The sequence below is a fragment of the Otolemur garnettii genome, unplaced genomic scaffold (assembly GCF_000181295.1).
Source record: "Otolemur garnettii isolate 467f Iridium unplaced genomic scaffold, OtoGar3 scaffold00018, whole genome shotgun sequence".
Lineage (NCBI taxonomy): Eukaryota > Metazoa > Chordata > Mammalia > Primates > Galagidae > Otolemur > Otolemur garnettii.
The window spans coordinates 8988048-9005811 of record NW_003852413.1 but is presented as its reverse complement, the minus strand read 5'-3'; positions in this window follow the sequence as shown (position 1 = coordinate 9005811).

Below are 17764 nucleotides of genomic sequence, written 5' to 3'. Positions count from 1 at the left end.
CCAGGCTTCTTGTGCAATAGTCACAAGAAGTCACCGGGCCTTTCAACCAGAAGGCTTGTCTTTGGAGAAAACTCCAAAGTTCCCAACACCTAGGCATTTGAGAATTCATGACCAAAAGCAAACTCATTTAAACAGATGCTGTGGTGGGTGATAAAACACATGAGCCCTCGGAGCCTGTCTGCAGAAAGTGCCTACTTAACACAGTCATGCGCTAAGTAGCCACAGGCAGCTGGGGCCACCTCTTATGTCATCAACACGAGAACGAACTAGGAATTTATCATATACTAACACGAAAGCAGAACCGGGCACTTTTAGATACCTGTCAAGAAACCAGAAGACCGTAACTTATTGGTTAAGAAAAATGCCCCTATAATTAATTATTCAGTTCTACAGTAACAACCATCACCACCAAAAACCAGAACTCATGGTATTGCTTGCGTATTTCTTTGCCTCATTCTAAAATAAGTATACCATAATCCCACAGCTCTAAGCACACTGTAAATTTGAGAGACCAATAATCGGGTTTCAATGTTAAATGATAAGACTTTTTGTCTTCCTCCTTCCTGTAGCTGTAGCCACATATTAGCCGGAGTCTCCAGAGACACAGGAATCCAGAAAGCACAACACCCAATGGCAGTTGGGGTTTACTTTGCCATATAGCCCACCCCCCTACCCCACCCTAAAGGCTCAAATACTGATGGGGCGTCTACAGTGTGTTGGATACCTTATGTGGGTCCCCATGAAAGTTTTGAGACAGACTGTGCTATCGTCCATTAATTTCACTTCCAAACAACACAGTCAACGGCGTCCCTTCTGATTCACCCGTGCAAGTTTCAACTTGCTCGGCTTACCAGTATTGTGGAGGGGGCTTCGTTTGTTTCTATCCACACAGATCCCCTGTTTCTTGATTTTTGTGTATCTCAAAACTTTCATAAGGACCTACACACTGGGACCCAGGGCTTAACAAGTCGACATAACAAGTCTTGGCCTGGGACACATGTGACTCAGGCAGAGACACAGGTCACAAACAAGTAAACACAACATTCAATTACAGACCATGAAATTTCTGCAAAGGAGACTGACACGAGGGTGGGAGGAGTGTTATGGGGACTGCACAGGCCCCCTCAGAGGACATGATATTAAGCTCAAGGATAAGGCAAACTCTTCTGTATGAATTAACACAAGGAGCTGCCTGCAGGCTGGACCCCAGTTCCAACACCACACTGCAGAAAGCAGAAATTCTGAAAAAGTTAAAAAAAAAAAAAAAAAAAACGGAACTGGGAGAAGACAAGATCCGTGAAGGTACAAGGCTGGGCAACACTCAATTCTACAGAGTAAAACATGACCTTGAGGTTAAAGTAAGAAACCAGAGAGCCCTTGAAAGCAGTCCTTGTTCTAGCACAGCGGTTCTCAACCTGTGGGTCGCAACCCCTTTGTAACAATGAAAGTACATTGTGGCATTAGGAAGGCCGAGAACCACTGTTCTAGTAGCTACTGCCACACTGAGAAGTGTGACAATCGTGGGATGTCACCTCCACTGTATGATTCAGTCTGTCCGGGTACCTTTGCCCCTTGTGGCCCATTGTGTTCTGGGAAGACACTGATGAGGGCCTCTAGCATGGCCACTCAACATTTTATCAACGTAAGTGTGAAGCTGGGTTAAAATTTTAAAAAGTAAAAGGAAGGCTTCCTGACTCCCAGTCCCTACTTGGGATAACCTCCCCAAAGCCAGCCTGGAAAATCCCTGGGCAGCTGGGTAAGTGAGGCTCAAAGTCCTCCTCCTCCTCATCCCACCCACCAATGGAAAAGTACTGGCAACTCAGTGGCTGGGATTCTTCCAGGGGTCCCTACTGGGGACATGTCTAAGCCCTTTACCCACAGCCCACAGGGAGATCCCCCGCAATGAGCTGAGCCCCAGCCTCCCTCTCTGGCCCTGGTGGTTTCACACCCGTGAACAATCCTGCCCAAATACCCAAGCAGTCAAGTGTGGCCAGGGGCCAGGAAAAAAGCCCTGAAAAGCAGCAAGCGAGCTCTTCAGATCTGATGCTCGAAGCCCAGCTGGGACACTGGCCACCGTGGAAAATAATCTGGTACAGTGAGGAGGGGAAGGAAGCCCGGACCCCACCCAAGTCCCACGGGACACCCAGTGGTCCCGAAGGGGGTGCTTCCCCAGGATATGAAAAGCCCTGGGCAGAGACGGGCGGCGATGGGGCCTGGACTGGACGCTAGGGCCCCGTGCTTCTTTTCATAAGATGATACACCTGACCGGCTGGGGCACACCTGGACGCTGGGGCAGGCCAAGCTCTCCAACAGTCGCCCACTGTTCCCTGCGCGGAGAGACCTGGCAGCCACGCTCCACACAGACAGGGGCGTTTTTCTCCTCCTCGGTGGGTCACGCCTTCCGCGGGCACACACTCCCTCCGTCTGAGGGTTTCGTCCAAGCCCCAGGCGCTGACCACAAAAAGTGCCCTTTTCTTTGGCGGCCTCACCTCAGACATGAGGTACCAGAGAGCCAAACTGTCTGCTAAAAGGACATCCCCAGCACATTTCTCCCGAGGCAGAGGGTGTGTGGCTGGCGGCCACAAACAGCCCGTCCTTCGCCCAGCCTGGGGCCCCACAGAATGGGTCCTCGGTTCTTGCTTTATTTATGGCCCAAGAGCAGTGACCGAAAGGAGCTATTGGCCTGTTTAGTTTGCTCCTGTCAGACCCAAAGCAAACTGGGCACATTCCCTGGTACAAACCAAGTTGCTGAACACAGAGCTTCGGGGCCCAGGGCATGTGGTGCTGCCATCCCCGCTCTAATATCTGTAAAAATGCAAAAAAGTAGACACCCACCTCCAGCGGGGAGACCATAGCCTCAGTGAAACACTCCCTGTGCTCTTGGGGGTGGAGGGATGTCCACCCCAACTGTGGATGCAATATAGGTGGACACTCTTCCTGGGAGTTTAGACGATTTTTTTTTTAAATCAATTTTTTTTTTTTTTTTTTTGGTCACACAAAACCTGGTTGTGAAAGGAAAAGAAAATGCCAGCCCTGTTTGACAGCCATCAGATTTATGATCGTTTTTTAAGCCTCAAATACGTCACAAGAATTGGCCCACCCACTGCACTGCCCTGATGGTAAACACAGCCCCGTGCCTGGCCCGGCTCTGCCTCCATCGGACCCGTGGTCCTCTACTTCTGAACAGCCCTTGTGTCCCACCCCTGGTCTCTGGTGGGTTAAAAAGATGCCTAGCTATGTATATACAGAGAGTACACCATGGAGCTCTCTGGGCTGAACCTCCAAGACAAACATGCCCGCTCACGCCTTCCCTGTCTGCAGGCAGGCCACAGATGTTAATAAACACGGCCAGGGTTTACGGTCTGCCCATCCATTTCTCCCTCCATTTTACACTTGACAAGTCAGGATGGCATATTCCCCCCCCCCCCTTAACGTACAAACTCAGTAAACTGTTGTAAGGCTTGGCAATAAACTTATGAATCTTGGCCTCCAGATGTGGCTGGAAATAAAAGTAAACACAGGGCGTGAGTAACTGCGTTTCAGGTTTGTGCCCTGTGAGGCTGAGTCTGCAAAAACCAGGGTTGAGAGAGACTCGTTTGCCCTTTGCAACGAGACATACCAGGAGATCGTTTTCCTAAAGGGAAATGACACAGGAAAGAGATGTCAAAGTCCCCTGGAAAGTTTAGGGTAAGGAGCAGAGTGCAGAGATTTGGACCCCTATCCAGAGGACCATTCACAATTCAACCCCTCTCTGGCCAGGTGCGTCACGGTGCAGCCTCTGGCATCTCTGGCTAGGACCCAGGCCTATGGAAGGCAAGTCCTCAGATGGGAAAGAACGAAAGTCAGTCTACCTGCTAGCATTTATACAGAAAAAGGGAAGAGGAAATGTTCAGAAAAGAAAGCAAAGGGTCCCGGGTAATCAGATAGGTCTACTCCAGACATGAAGGTTTTATTTGATTTTATAGGTCAGAAGACTTGCTGTTCTTGAGGGCTTTTCAAGTCTTCATAGTGAAAAGACAGAAAATAACAGCTTGTCTGAAAAAAAAAATGTACCATGTTATTCGCTGGCCTTTATGATTGTTCTTTAGGAAAAAAAAAAAAAGAAAGAGACAGAGCCCCGGCATAGTATTTGACCGGTGTGGAAAACCACATGTGTGTTTGGAGAGTGTTTGCTTTAGCAAAGTAATAAAACAAAATTCATAAAGGAAAGGTTTTGCTGGTAACAATTCAGTGGAAATATTTGTGAAGCCCTAACCAATTGCATATACTGAAGATGCTCCCTCTGGAAGTGGCTTCTTAGCAAGGGGGAGAACGACAGGCTGGGCCTGTGCAACAGCCTGGGGCAGTCGTCCTTACCATCCGTCTTCATTCAGCCTCCCAGAGAAGAGGCTGATCATCCACCTCCCAACATTATAGGATGTAACAATATCTGCGTGAAAGCTCGGCGCCTGTAGCTCAAGCGGCTAAGGCGCCAGCCACATACCCTGGAGCTGGCGGGTTCGAATCCAGCCCAGGTCCGCCAAACAACAATGACAACTACAACCAAAGAATAGCTGGGCATTGTGGTGGACGCCTGTAGTCCCAGCTTCTTGGGAGGCTGAGGCAAGAGAATCGCCTAAGCCCAAGAACTGGAGGTTGCTGTGAGCTGTGATGCCACAGCACTCTGCCCAGGGTAACAGCTTGAGACTCTGTCTCAAAAAAAAACTCCATCAGGAATCCACCAGCAATTGTTGCTTTCAGGAGGTTTGTGGTTACACGCTTAAGACTTGACACAAGAAGAAATAGTTTGGGTTTTACATGTATGGATTTTATCTCTCTCTCTCTCTCTCTCTTTTTTTTAATGGAACTTTAAGGGTAATGTTAAGGGTTTTTGCCACCACTAGATAAGAAATTACAGAATCATCGAATTATAGCCTCAGAAAGACTCATGAAAGGTCGACTTTTAACTCCCGGCCTCTATCCTTGGCTAAAGTAAGAGATCAGCAGGCATGCAGCTGGCTGGCTCCATGTACCTGAAGCGTGCTGTAATATTTTTGGAATTAGGGGATAAGATGTAAAGATTGGAAGACTTTTGTAAGCCTTGTACATAAAAATCTGGATTTGGGGATGATACCATAAAATGAGAGAGTCAGGAAGTCCCACACAGCAACAAACAGCTAATGGTAAGAAGAGGCTGCCTGAGTCAGGTGTGCACTCTCCCGAACACTGCGACACACACCAGGACAGATCACTGGCCCTATCCATTCATGGGGCCTGAGCCCTGTAAAAACTCCTCTCCAATTGAGGATTCGTAGCTGATTTCTTTCATGTGATTGCCAAAGATGGATATTAATCTGCAGCATGGCTTGGTAAAAAGAGGCTTCCCAGACAAGGGAGAATTTAACAACAATGACTGATTGACACCTTCAAATTTCCCTGTGCGAACCAGTAGAACTTTCAGTGCTGTGACATTTCAAAGTTCCTAACCGTAAAGCCATGTGGGTGGATCTGCTTTAAATCCTTGCGTTCCAGATGTTACCCAAGAGCAGCATGAAGGAAACCAAGACAGCATCCGGGAAGCACAGCTCCTCCTACCACACACACGCGCCCCTCCCCTGGGTTACTGTCATATGTAAGTCACAATATCAATGTGTTCTCGAGAGGCTTATCATCTTTCTAAGAGCTTGCAATAGAGTAAATGTATCCTTGTGTAAGGCACAGACATCAGTTTGAAGGGGCTTCACCTGGCCAAATTGGGGACCAACTGAACACTAAATAATTAAGTAGTGGTATATAATTAAGTAGTGATATATAATAGTGATATATAAACTGTATAACTAGCACTTTGTGAGCTTATACAGATAATGAACAGATACGTGTATAAATAAATAGGGAAGAGGGAAGATCTACTGCTAATGGTAGAATGCCGAGAGCCCGACAGTCAGTGTCGAGGGCTCACGGGAGTTGGACGATCATTTGTAGCAGCCACTGGATTGAGCAGGAGTCATCACTGGGTGCCAAATCTGAGAGGGAGTGTTGGTGAGGATCTTTGCATGACCTTAATGCATCTCCCACAGATTGCTTATTACTTGCAAGGGAGGAAAAAAAAATACATTAATTGCACAGTGGAGAAATCAGACATTACTTTGTACAGGTTATCAAAATTAACAACACCCACTGGAGACAGTCCTCCAGATGTGACATCCTAAGAAAGACACGCCACACCTCCTATGCAGTATTCCAGCCAAGAACACCTCAATCTAATCACAGGGAAACTTCAAACACAAAATGAGGAATTTTCAATTTAAAAAAAAAAATGGAGGACAGATGGTGCCTGTGGCTCAGTGAGTAGGGTGTCGGCCCCATATACCAAGGGTGGCGGGTTTGAACCCAGGCCCTGGCCAAACTACAACAACAAAAAAATAGCTGGGCGTTGCGGAAGGCACCTGTAGTCCCAGCTACTCTGGAGGCTGAGGCAAGAGAATCACCCTAAGCCCAAGAATTAGAGGTTGCTGTGAGCTGTGATGCCACAGCACTCTACCAAGGGCAACAAAGTGAGACTCTGTCTAATAAAAAAAAAAAAAAGAGGAAGAGGGATGGCATTCTTCAAAAATGCCAATGTCATTAAAAGCAGTGAAAGGCTATAGAAGTTCCCTAGATTAATAGAGGCTAAAGAGATATGGAGAACTCAATGCAATAGCTGACTCCAGACTGGATTCTTTACTGGAGGGAAATGGTGTTGAAAAGGAGGAAACTGACACATGTATGACAATTACAGATTCATACTGATGTAACTTTATGAAGGCAATAACTGAAATGGGGTGATACGATAGGATGTCCCTCTTCTCAGGAAATATACACACTGATGTGTTTAGAGATAAAGGCCCAGGACATATGAACTTACCCTCAAACAGCTTAGGGAAAAAAATTACACTGAGAAACAGAGAAAATGATAAAATGAATGGAGTAGAATGTTAAGAAGGGGTGAATCTGGGTCAGGGGTTGTGAGTGTTCTTTGTGTTGTTTTTATAATGTTTGAAGTCATTTTCATAAAAGTTAAAAACTATGTGTGCATGGATAAAGACAGCACCAGAGCACCCCTTTCAAAAAAGCCAATGTGGGCTGGGAGCGGTGGCTCACACCTGTAATCCTAGCACTCTGGGAGGCTGAGGCGGGAGCATTCCTTGAGCTCAGGAGTTTGAGACCTGCCTGAGCAATGCTAATTTACTAAAAATGGAAAAATTAGCCAGGTGTTGTGGCAGGGCCTGTAGTCCCAACTACCTGGGAGGCTGAGACAAGAGGATTGCTTCGGTCCAAGAGTTTGAGGTTGCTGTGAGCTGTGACGCCGTATCACTCAATCAGGGTGACAGAGTGACACCCTATCTAAAAAAAAAAAAAAAGGAGGGGGGATAACAGGGAGGCATTAACATAATGATAACTAGCCAAGAGACTACCAAAGGGTGAAGAAATAAAAGTAAAATTTAATGTTGACCTCCAGATACATTATTTTACCCAAATGAGAAATGCAAGAACCTAGAACAGAACGTGTCCTCTTGGGGACACGAGAACAAGGGGATGTTGGACTTTACAAGGCACAAACTTGAGGTGGACGTACAAACGGCCATACAGAATCAACATTGGGAGATATCTCAAGTGCAGAGAGGCAAGTTTTGGAGCAGTTTCCATGAAGGCTGTGGTCAAAACCACAGTAGAGGATTGGACTTTAGAGTAGAAATCAAGAGCTCTTGATGCTTATAGCATAGGAGGTGGGATCTCTGGGTGCTGGTGGGTGGTCAGCACTGAACAGTCAGGTGCTGAGCAATCACAGGGACCAAGGACTAGGAAAGGCAGCCAGACCCCATGTGGTTTGGAAGGAGAACCAAACCATAGGGTAATAAAAAAGCTGAAGTCAGGTTTCCAAGCTTAGAATAAGATAAGAGGATTCACTGAATTCCCTGCCTCTTGGTAGAAGGAAGGAAAATATTAAGTTTTAAGCTAAAAAAGGTCCTCATGCAGATTTTCAAGGGAAAGAGTCAAAGAGGAGAGAGGGAGCAATGATTCGTGACCTTCTTCTCAATTGCACCAACAATTATCTGGGGGGCTAGAGACGGAATCCCAATCCAGGGCTTGTGTAGGAACTACTCGGGAGCCATGGGGAGGCAGGTGGGTGGACTTCAATATCAAAAACTGGACTGAAATGTATCAGGTGAGGATGAGGAGCAAACCCACTGGAGAGGCTGTGCTTTTGAGTCCTCTCGGCTGTATCTGTGATCCTGGGAGGGAAGGGGTTAAGAGAGATAGGAAAAGCAAGCACAGAAAGTGGCATGAGGGCAGTGTGCCCTGGCAGGGGTGTCTGTATTCCAATGGGCCCCCTCCCCTGTCTCCACCCCATCCTATCTGCATATCATTTACCTGCACTTAGTTAAAAACCATGGTAACCAGGAAGGCTGAAGAGACGGTTGAAATGTTAGGAGGATACCTTCCCGCAATGGGGCCATGCTTCTGTTTTCTGGGGAACCAGATCCTTTAGGAACAAAGAATGAGATGACATATAGGCTCCTGCTGATTGTTCCAGCAACCGGATTTGACCTTTATGGGACAAATGAACTGCCTGCATCTATGGCCAGGTGGTGCCCCAGAGACAACAGAAACCCAGGTTCTCAATGTCTCCATGTCCCTCCTGCCAGCCTCCAGCCATCGGGCTCTGTTCACACGGTCCCTCTCTACATTCTGCAAGCAGGTTGTCACACTCAGCAACCTAGGCAGGAGAAACCCAGCTTAGACTCTGCTGCTGCTCTCGGGTCTTAGCAGGTGGTTAACTATTCTGCATCCTTTTCCACACATGCCCAGAGCTTCACAACCCCACTGTTGTACCTTGTGATTGGACAAGATCCCACAGAAAGATGCTCTGGATGGAATGTTTGTGCCCCACCTTCAAATTCATATGTTGAAACCCTAATCCCTTAATGCAATGTAACAGTATTTGGAGATGAGGGCCTTTCAGGGGTGATTAGGTCATAAAGGTGGGGCCCCTGCACAGGATAAGTGCCCTTGTAGGAAGAGCCACAAGAGGGCTTGCTTATTCTCTCTCTCTCTGCCTCCCTCATCCTGTACCTTGTGAGGCAAGAAGGTGGTTATCAGTGAACCAAGAATAGAGCCTTCCCCAAGAACTTAACCAGGCTGGAAGTCTGATCTCAGACTTACCCACCTCTAGAATGGTGAGAAATACATGTCTGGTGTTTAACCCACCCAAGCCATGGTAATCTCACAGCAGCCCAAGCTGAGACACAAAGGTAAAGGGTCTAAATACATAAGGCTGGGCACAGTGGCTCACACCTGTAATCCTAGTGCTTTGGGAGGCTGAGGCTAGTGGATGGCTTGAGGTCCAGAGTTCAAGACCAGCCTAAGAAAGAGCAAGACCTAGTCTCTAAAAATAGCCAGGTATTGTGGCAGGTGCCTATAGTCCCAGCTACTCAGTAGGCTGAGGCAAGAAGATTACTTGAGCCCAAGAGTTTGAGGTTACTGTGAGCTATGACACCACAGTACTGTACTGAGGATGACAAAGTGAGACTCTGTCTCAAAAATAAATAAATATATATATGTACATATATCTATATATACATATATATATATAGATATAGTTGGACCATTAAGTTCAGGAACTCATTCTAGAAAATTTACTTTGTAGGAAAAGAGTTCCAAAACTGCTTTGAAGGGTGAACTAGGTGTTGACATCAGTTCCCAGCTTCCCAGGGTGGGGGTGGGGGTGGTGGTGCTTTGAAGGTGACCATAGTGATATTCAGCAATGAGGTCTATAGCATTTTTTTTAGGGTGAGTTCACAGACTTAATTGTCCAACCTCATAAATACACAACCATGAGCTGAGAATGTCTGCTCTTCCAAGTCTAAGATTTAAATCACCCGGTAAGGTCCCATGCCTGAGGCCAGGTATACAAGGGTCCCAGTGCCACAGAAAACTGGCTCAGCTCACACCGAGTGGCATTACCAACATAAACACAAACTCACACTCACTCCTGTTCCTCAGGCTCTGAGTCTAAGAGCATTTTCTGCCTTGATTTATTCCATCCTGTGGTAGATAGCAGGAGCCCACACACCTCCAGTGGGAACGGCTCCCCTTGGAGCAAAGGGATCCAGAGACGCATGGTGGTCCACAGTAGGGTTAAATGTCACTTGAATCCTGAAGATTTTCCTTTCCATTATTGCTCCTTCCTAACCCTCGGGAAATAGTATGAAGTGGCTGCTGTCCCCGAGCAGCTTCTGCCTCCCAGGCCCACCGTGTGGGTTCTCCTCCAGCACCTCCCCTCTGCTCCTCTCCTGGCCAAGTTCAGAAGTGTCTGTGATGAGTGCAAAGGAAATACCCAGTGGCCACAGGCACCCAGAGGCTGCGTGCGCCCTGGTGGTCCCTGTCGAAGCGGTCACGGCTCTCGGCCAGACACCCTTGGTCCTCACGGCTCTGGCCCTGCCAACCACAGACAGCTTCAAACAGAGGCTGTGAAAAGCAACATTGCTTCAGCTCCGCTCCTGCCGCCATCCTGGGAGACAAGGGCCACAAGGAAAATATTTTCTTAAAGTAACTCCCTGGTTTGAGGGGTTTACCTGCCATAGGGGAAATTAGAAAAAAAAAAAAAGAAAGAAAGAAAGCAAGAAAAAAGCATTAGGAGCTTCTGCAAGAGTAGCCTGCACAGAGTGGGGAAAAGAAATGTCACCTCGCTCTCTCCAGACCCGCCTGAATTTGAGGTTTGGCACAAATGCCAAGACAAGGCTGGCCAAAAGAAAAGGTGTGGCCTGGTGAAGGACATGTCCAGGAGTCCAGCAACCGTAAACCTGAGTCCCGACCTCACCTACCTCCCGGCTAGGACTGCCGGTGACTCACCCGTTTCTCTTCTGCCTTGGTGGCACCGTCCAGTAAAACACAGGACTTCTGACCTCACTGGGGAGCAGAAAGATTAGCTCATGTTTATAAAGCGCTTTGAAGATGAAAAAAGCCCGTACCTAAAGGGAGCTATTATTATTATAACTACCTGTGAAAAAAGGGAAGAAAGATTCCCATCTATGTCTAATAATTATCTCCAGGTAGTCACAGAACTAAAGGGGCAGCGGGAGACCGGTGTGGGCAGCACCTCTTAGGAGCTCACACCAGAAGACGAGGCTTCCCTAAGGGCAGGACGGGGAGATGCGGGCGGGGTGTGGGGTGGGACACGGGGGAAAGTGACCATGTGGCCTTAGAGAGTTGATAAAACACAGCACAAAAGGGCACGGAATCAGAGAGGGAGAGAGCAGCAAACCCTCTTCCATCTGATTTTAATCCTACAGAATCCTCTTAAGGACAGAGGCTCCACTTGGGGCTTCCATGCCTGAAACATCTCTCCCCGTCTCCATGTGCTAATTTCCCTTCCTTAAAAAGAGAAAGACAATCTCAAACCCAAAGGCTCTGCAGACAACAGCTCCTACCTAGAGTTTATCAACATTGCTTTGATTTCATGCGCTCAGTGTTTGTATATTGACTTTGAATGTACAAGAAGTGATACTGGTTCACTGTATTTCACTTTAAATTTGTGTTTCTTCAAATCACCATTTCTCAACCTTGGCTCCGCTGGCATTTGGGCTGGATCATTCTATGTGGTGGGGACTGCCTGGGCCTCATAGGATGTTAAGTGTCATCCTTGGCCTCCTCGACTCAAAAAATGCCAGTAGAGTTTCCCCATGTATCCAGTTGGGACACCCCAAAATGTCTCCAGACACTGCCCCGTGCTGCCCGGGGCAGGGGGGTGGGGAGACAACACTACCTCCAGCCCCTCTAGTGGGAACTGCAGCTGTGAGATCAACTCAGTTAAAAACAAAACAAAAATAAACAAAAAACCCCTTAAATATAATAAACCCCCCATTGTCTGACACTTGAGCAACCAGCATGTGACCCAGACTCCCCTACAAAAAAACCAAGAGTTTAAGCTTCGTGTACCAGGCCTCAGTAAGCCCACACTTTGCACATCCTTCCCACGGCTCCCCTGTGCTCTCTGTATCAATTATAAGTGTTAACATGTATTCCTTGAAGTTAAAAAAAATATGGCAATGAAATCAAAAGAAGTATTGAAGGCTGTTTCAGTAAAACTGCACACTGCTTACAAAGCTGTTTTGTAACACAGTATAGTTGTGTTAAAGTAAGTGAAGTTTGTTTATGTCTTAGTTTGCTTTTAATTTGTGTATTTCAATATTAATATCAAGTCAGTACAGAGTTTACAGTATGGTATAGTACAGGGTATAGAATTGGACAGGTCGATTTTTAATAGCAATTCCCAAGTAGCCAGAAACTATATTTATCCAGAATCTACCAATCCCCACGATGGGTGCCAGATAACGAGGATGTTACTGTAGATTTAAACAGTAAAGTTGGATTAAAATGGCCCTAGTTTAGGAAAACCTGTAACACAGAAGCAGTCCTTCCTGCCTACATCTGCTTCGGCCCCAGAACCTTAAGGTCCTGAGGGCAGGTGTGTATTCTGGGCCCCTCCTGTCCAAATACCGTCATTCCAAAGGGTGCCCTTTATGGCAGGGGTCCGATCTGTGCTGACTGATGACAAGGGTTTTAACCATTTCTGGAAGCCGCAAACAGGCGTGTTTGGAAACAAAGTTCATTCCAGGCCCTTCCCCTGGAGTCAGGCTCTGTTTATCAGATCTTGAGAACTAGGTGGACACCCACTTGTCATGGCCGGAGCAACTGCCCAGAGGCCAGAGAGAGGATTCTGGAGGGACGGGGTATAGATGGTCCCTGGGAATGGATGACAAGACCCCTAAAGGAATGTTTTCAAGTAAGTTCTGGTCCTTCCGTCCACCTTAGCAATGGAGAAACTGACAGAAAGGAGGCCTGGTGTGTTGCAGGACAGAGTCATTCCATCACAGAACAAGGCCTAGAGCTCCAGGGCCCCTCCAGGATAAATTCTCTCCAAAAATTCTCTCCGACACGGCACTCCGTGTGGCAGCAGCACTGAAGAGAATGTCACTGCCCTGATACTCTAACTATGAGGCAGAGGCTTGTAAAGGGGGCTGGGCTTTGCCATATGAAAGTCAGTGGCAGCAAAGCTACATCAATGGAATAATTAAAACCTGCATTGGCAGCCACCCAGCAGGCTCCAGAGAGCCTGCTCTGTCCGCCCTGGGGCCCCCAGCACCCACCAGGTGGGGCCTGTGAACACCTGCAGTGGTGGGGGATTCCTTGGCACGCCCATCTCCCGGTTTCTCTGGCTGTTGTCCTTCCATCTGCCTCTCCTATCCGGCATTTTCATTCCTCACCTCCTTCTCCTGATATCACAAGGAAGTTAAATGGCCAAACTTCCTGGTTCACCCAAAGTTAAGACTGTCAATTAAATAGATGCCAGGAAAAATAAAAGTCTGATTTTGAAGATTGGGTGTCAGCGCTGCTCAAAATACTTCTCTGTCTCAGGAACTGGCAATCAGGTATGTAAAGCACAGTTCCAGCTCACAAAAGGGGTTTCCTGGGCCTCCGTGGACATTCTCGCCACCCTCCAGTCCTGTCTCCCCAGGTTCTCCCTTCTGGCATGGTGGTGGTGGCAGGAACCTTTCATACTGTTCCCTGGGCATTCCTAGGACACCCTGGGAGGCAGCTTTTATTTTTCTTGGTGTTTAGATGAGAAACTGGAGGCCACACGTCTTGTAACTGACATGACTGTGGACTGAGGGTCTATCTAACCGGGTTCATCATTTCTGACACCTGAAGAGCTGCCCCCTCGATGTGCTTCCTCTTTATAAGCAAAGCTAATGTTGCCTGGTTACCCTCACTCTACAGTTTGGAGAACCTTCCCCATGTAGGCTGATGACAGACATTAACCAGGTAACTTACCCCTGCTATCCCATCAACAAGCTAGCCCATCAATCAATTCATCAATATTCACTGAACCTGCCACATCAAGTCCCAGAGAGAGCCCTCCAGGCACCAGCCAGGCACGGGAGGTACCATCTCACTCTGAGAAGCTGGCATTCTCATGCCCACTTAAAGAGATGACAGGGTGGCACGTGACTTACTGCAGAACGAACGGCACATTTACTAACTGCTGGGGAGTCAAGAGAAACTTCTCATGGGCCAGAGCTGCCTGGTAGAAGAACTGGGACTTCGAGCTGGGCCCAGGATGGTGAGAAAGACACAAAACTGTGAGGTACAAACACAGAAGCCTGCGCCCTTATTCACATTCTCTGCGGCCCTGACAGCGACACCTCAGTTCTATGCTGCCAACCACTTCTGGGAGGCTCTCAACTATCTATTAGGCCCGATGCATCCCTCCAAAACACACAATAGAAAAACAATTTACAGACAATAATACCCAAACTCATATCTATTCAGCTTCAGGAGACAGATGAACTTTCTTTAGTAACAAGTTTCTGCTTTGTTTAGAAAAGCTTAATAGGAGATAGTATTTTATTTATTCACAAAGAACCTTGTGACATCCCTATTATATGGTAGCCATTTGCCAGCCCCTGCGAATAGGAGAAGGAATAAGACACGGATCTCACTCTTTGGAAACGTCTGGGCTAGATGGGAGAGACTTTGACAGAAGATGAAAAATAAACAAAAGTTCCAAAAATTATCCTATGGACAAATGACAACACTCCCCACCCCTGACATTTGCCAGGCCTCCCAGTTTTCCAAGTGCTTGCGTGAATGTGCTCCCTTTCCGTGCTGAACACAAATCCCTGAGAATGAATGAGCTGAGGGCATTACAGGCCTAAGCCAAGCCAAGATGGGCCGTGCTTGTCTGAGAGTGATGCATGGTGGATGAGATGGGGCAGGTTTTACAATCTGATTAAAATCAGTTATCAGCAGTTTTCTGCACTCTCATCATCCCGATCTACAAGGTAACTCCACTCCTGGAATCCCACACAGGTAGACCCAGTGACCCAGGAAGGACGTTTATTGAAGAGCTGTTCTCCGTGGCACCAACGAGTTTGGGACAATGCAGGTGTCCGTCACTAGGAGAAGGGACACACAAAGAGTAGCCCGTGTACTCCGCTCCTGCCTGGATGAAGAGAGGGCAGATATTCTCTGTCAGGGCCAGATGTGCATGAGGCTCCCTTCTCAGTCACAATCACCTATGCTCACAGTGTGACAAGTAGCCAACAGACAACACAGAAATGCAGGGATGTGGCCGGGTGCCAGAGAAACTCTATGTTTACCAAAACAAATGGCCAGGGGCATAGTCTGCTTACCACTGGCCTAGAACACTCTTTCCCCAGGTATCTTCCTGGTTTCTGTTCAGATGTTACCTCCTGAGAAAATCTCTCCTGGCCACACTCTTGGCAGCCCCTCCCTGGCTCCTCGGCCCTCACTCCTCTCTATTTTTATCACAGCATCCATCACTTCTAGAACTCTTTGCCTGTCTGGTTGGAGTCTGTGTTCCCCTCTGACGACAGAGAGCAAAGGTGTTTTTCCGTTTTGTTTATCACTAGTGCCCCGCGCTTGGTAGGTGCTCCGTGAATATCTGCTGAGTAAAGAATAAGCCGTATCCATCAGTACATGTCACCCACCAACATCCGTGTCCCTCACTTTAGGGTCAGAGAAGTCTGAGGTCAGTGGGTTGCCCGGCCCCCTCCCTGCACACAGACAAGCCGCATGGGAAACCACCCACACAGATCTCAATCTATTTTCTTTCTCTCTTTTTTTTTCTAAATCTCCAGAGAAACAGGGAGGTGAAATACTTGTTGGCACCAGGTCCCGGGTCATCGTTCTGTGCCACCATTGAGACAACACTTGCAGCCAACAGCATTTGCCCTTAGAATCTGCCAATCTCTTCTAAACACGCCACAGAGGACTTTACGAGAGGGAGAGAAAGACGGTGGGGGGAGCTACTCCTGACAGTCTACCCTACATCCACCAAAGGCCCATCCCACTGCTCTTCAAGAGGCTGATAAGAGACTTTTTGTTAGCAGAGAAAAGTATCACCCCTCTACCTCCAGCAACTGTGGGTTCTTCCTCCCTGAACTCCAAAACCAGTTTCTCAGTGCTGACGTAGTAAAAAAATCTGCCTTCCTAAACCTCAGGGCTTTGCAAGACGCCAAAATCCTCAACCACCCCACAGCCCACAAGATTTTGCAGAGCAGATTATAATCCTCAGCCTCCCTCCCTTCCTTGTGAATCACAAACCAGCTAATCTCCACGGAAGGATCTATTGCTCCCATCTTCCCACAGGGAGAGAAATCAGACCGGATTGCTGGCTCAGAAAGAAATCCGTGCCCGCCTAATCCACGAAGGGACCCAGCTAAGCTCTTCCCTAAATGACAGTCTAGGGGACTATTAATCTTTGCTGTCCCCACCCCTTGGCCACTCACTTTTCTACCTTCCTGCTCCTCTGGACACAACCTATAAGTGCCCCATGAGGCCCCAGAGTCCCTGGCCTCTCAGTCTTAACTGGAAGTTTTCGGCCACACTTTCTGTCCAACCGGTTCTGCCCTTTATTTTTGTTTCAGGGAGGATTATCGCCATGGCAATGTCCAGGTGACAGAGGCAGGAGGGGGAAGAAACCCACCTGTACTCAACTAATCCCTTAAAGCCTGTCAGAAGCAGCAGCTTCGGAAAATGAGAAACCAGGCCAATGTTTAGTATCCATCACGGGACAGAATAAACTAGAAAACAGCTGAGCTGTGACCGACAGGCAGCACTCCACGAGAACCGTCAGCCAAGTGTCCCTAAAGGCTTTGCAAGTTGCCCTGCACGGGAGAGTTCCCTGACCCCTGATTTTACTTTCAGAAAGAGCCAGGCCTGAAGAGAAACAGAAAGCAAAGTCTGTGCTTAGGAAAAAGGAAAGTGGTTTCAAATGTGACTCAGGTCACCCTCAGGGATCTGAGGATCAGGAGGGCACGTGCACCTCCTGTCCAGGCTGTGCTGGTCATTTCTGTGTGCTGCCCCCACGGTGTGGGGATCCGAGGATCAGCAGGGCATGTGCACCTCCTGCCCAGGCCGTGCTGGTCATTTCTGTGTGCTGCCCCCACGGTGTGGCCCTCCTATAGGCACCTCTACCCAGGGGAAGGAAAGGCAAACAAAACCAGACCCAGCTCCCAGGTATTAGCTCAGCACAGTCCACAGTGGCCTCTGTTTATGAGGAACTGGGAGGCCCCTCAGGCTACCAGCGCTCACAGAGAACAGGGGGAAATGAGGAATTCAGGGGAAATCTCACCAGGACGAACTCCACAGGTACCCGTGTCCTCACATATCCACACCAAAAGACAGACAGATTCAACCAAACAGTAAGTTCACAAATATGAACTTGTAACTGTAGTTCATTCTTTTTCAGAGGTCTGTTTTATTTTTTAAAAAAAACATGAGCTAGAAAACAGCTAAAGAGCCAGCATTCCCGATGACTGGTTTCCCCAACCAAACGCATCACCAGTTCCCGTGCCACCCCAGCAACCCCTGTCTGCACCTGCTTCCAGCTCCCTTTTTTAATCCAATCCTTAAGGAGGCACACACTAGTTTATTGTCTCCTCTTGACTCAGTTATCCACACAGACAGGATACCTTAAAAGTGTTCATGTCCTTGCAAAGCCAGGAAATCAAAGATAGGACAGGACCTTCCAATGAGAGCAGTGGGTACAGGCTCTTCCTTCTCTCAAAAAGTATCCGTGTAAGGGACTTGGAGAGAAATTTCTCCGAAGAAGATCAGCGCACGGCCTACAGATATATGAAAAAATGCTCACCATCCTTAATCATCAGAGAAATGCAAATCAAAACTACTTTGAGATATCACCTAACTCCAGTAAGAT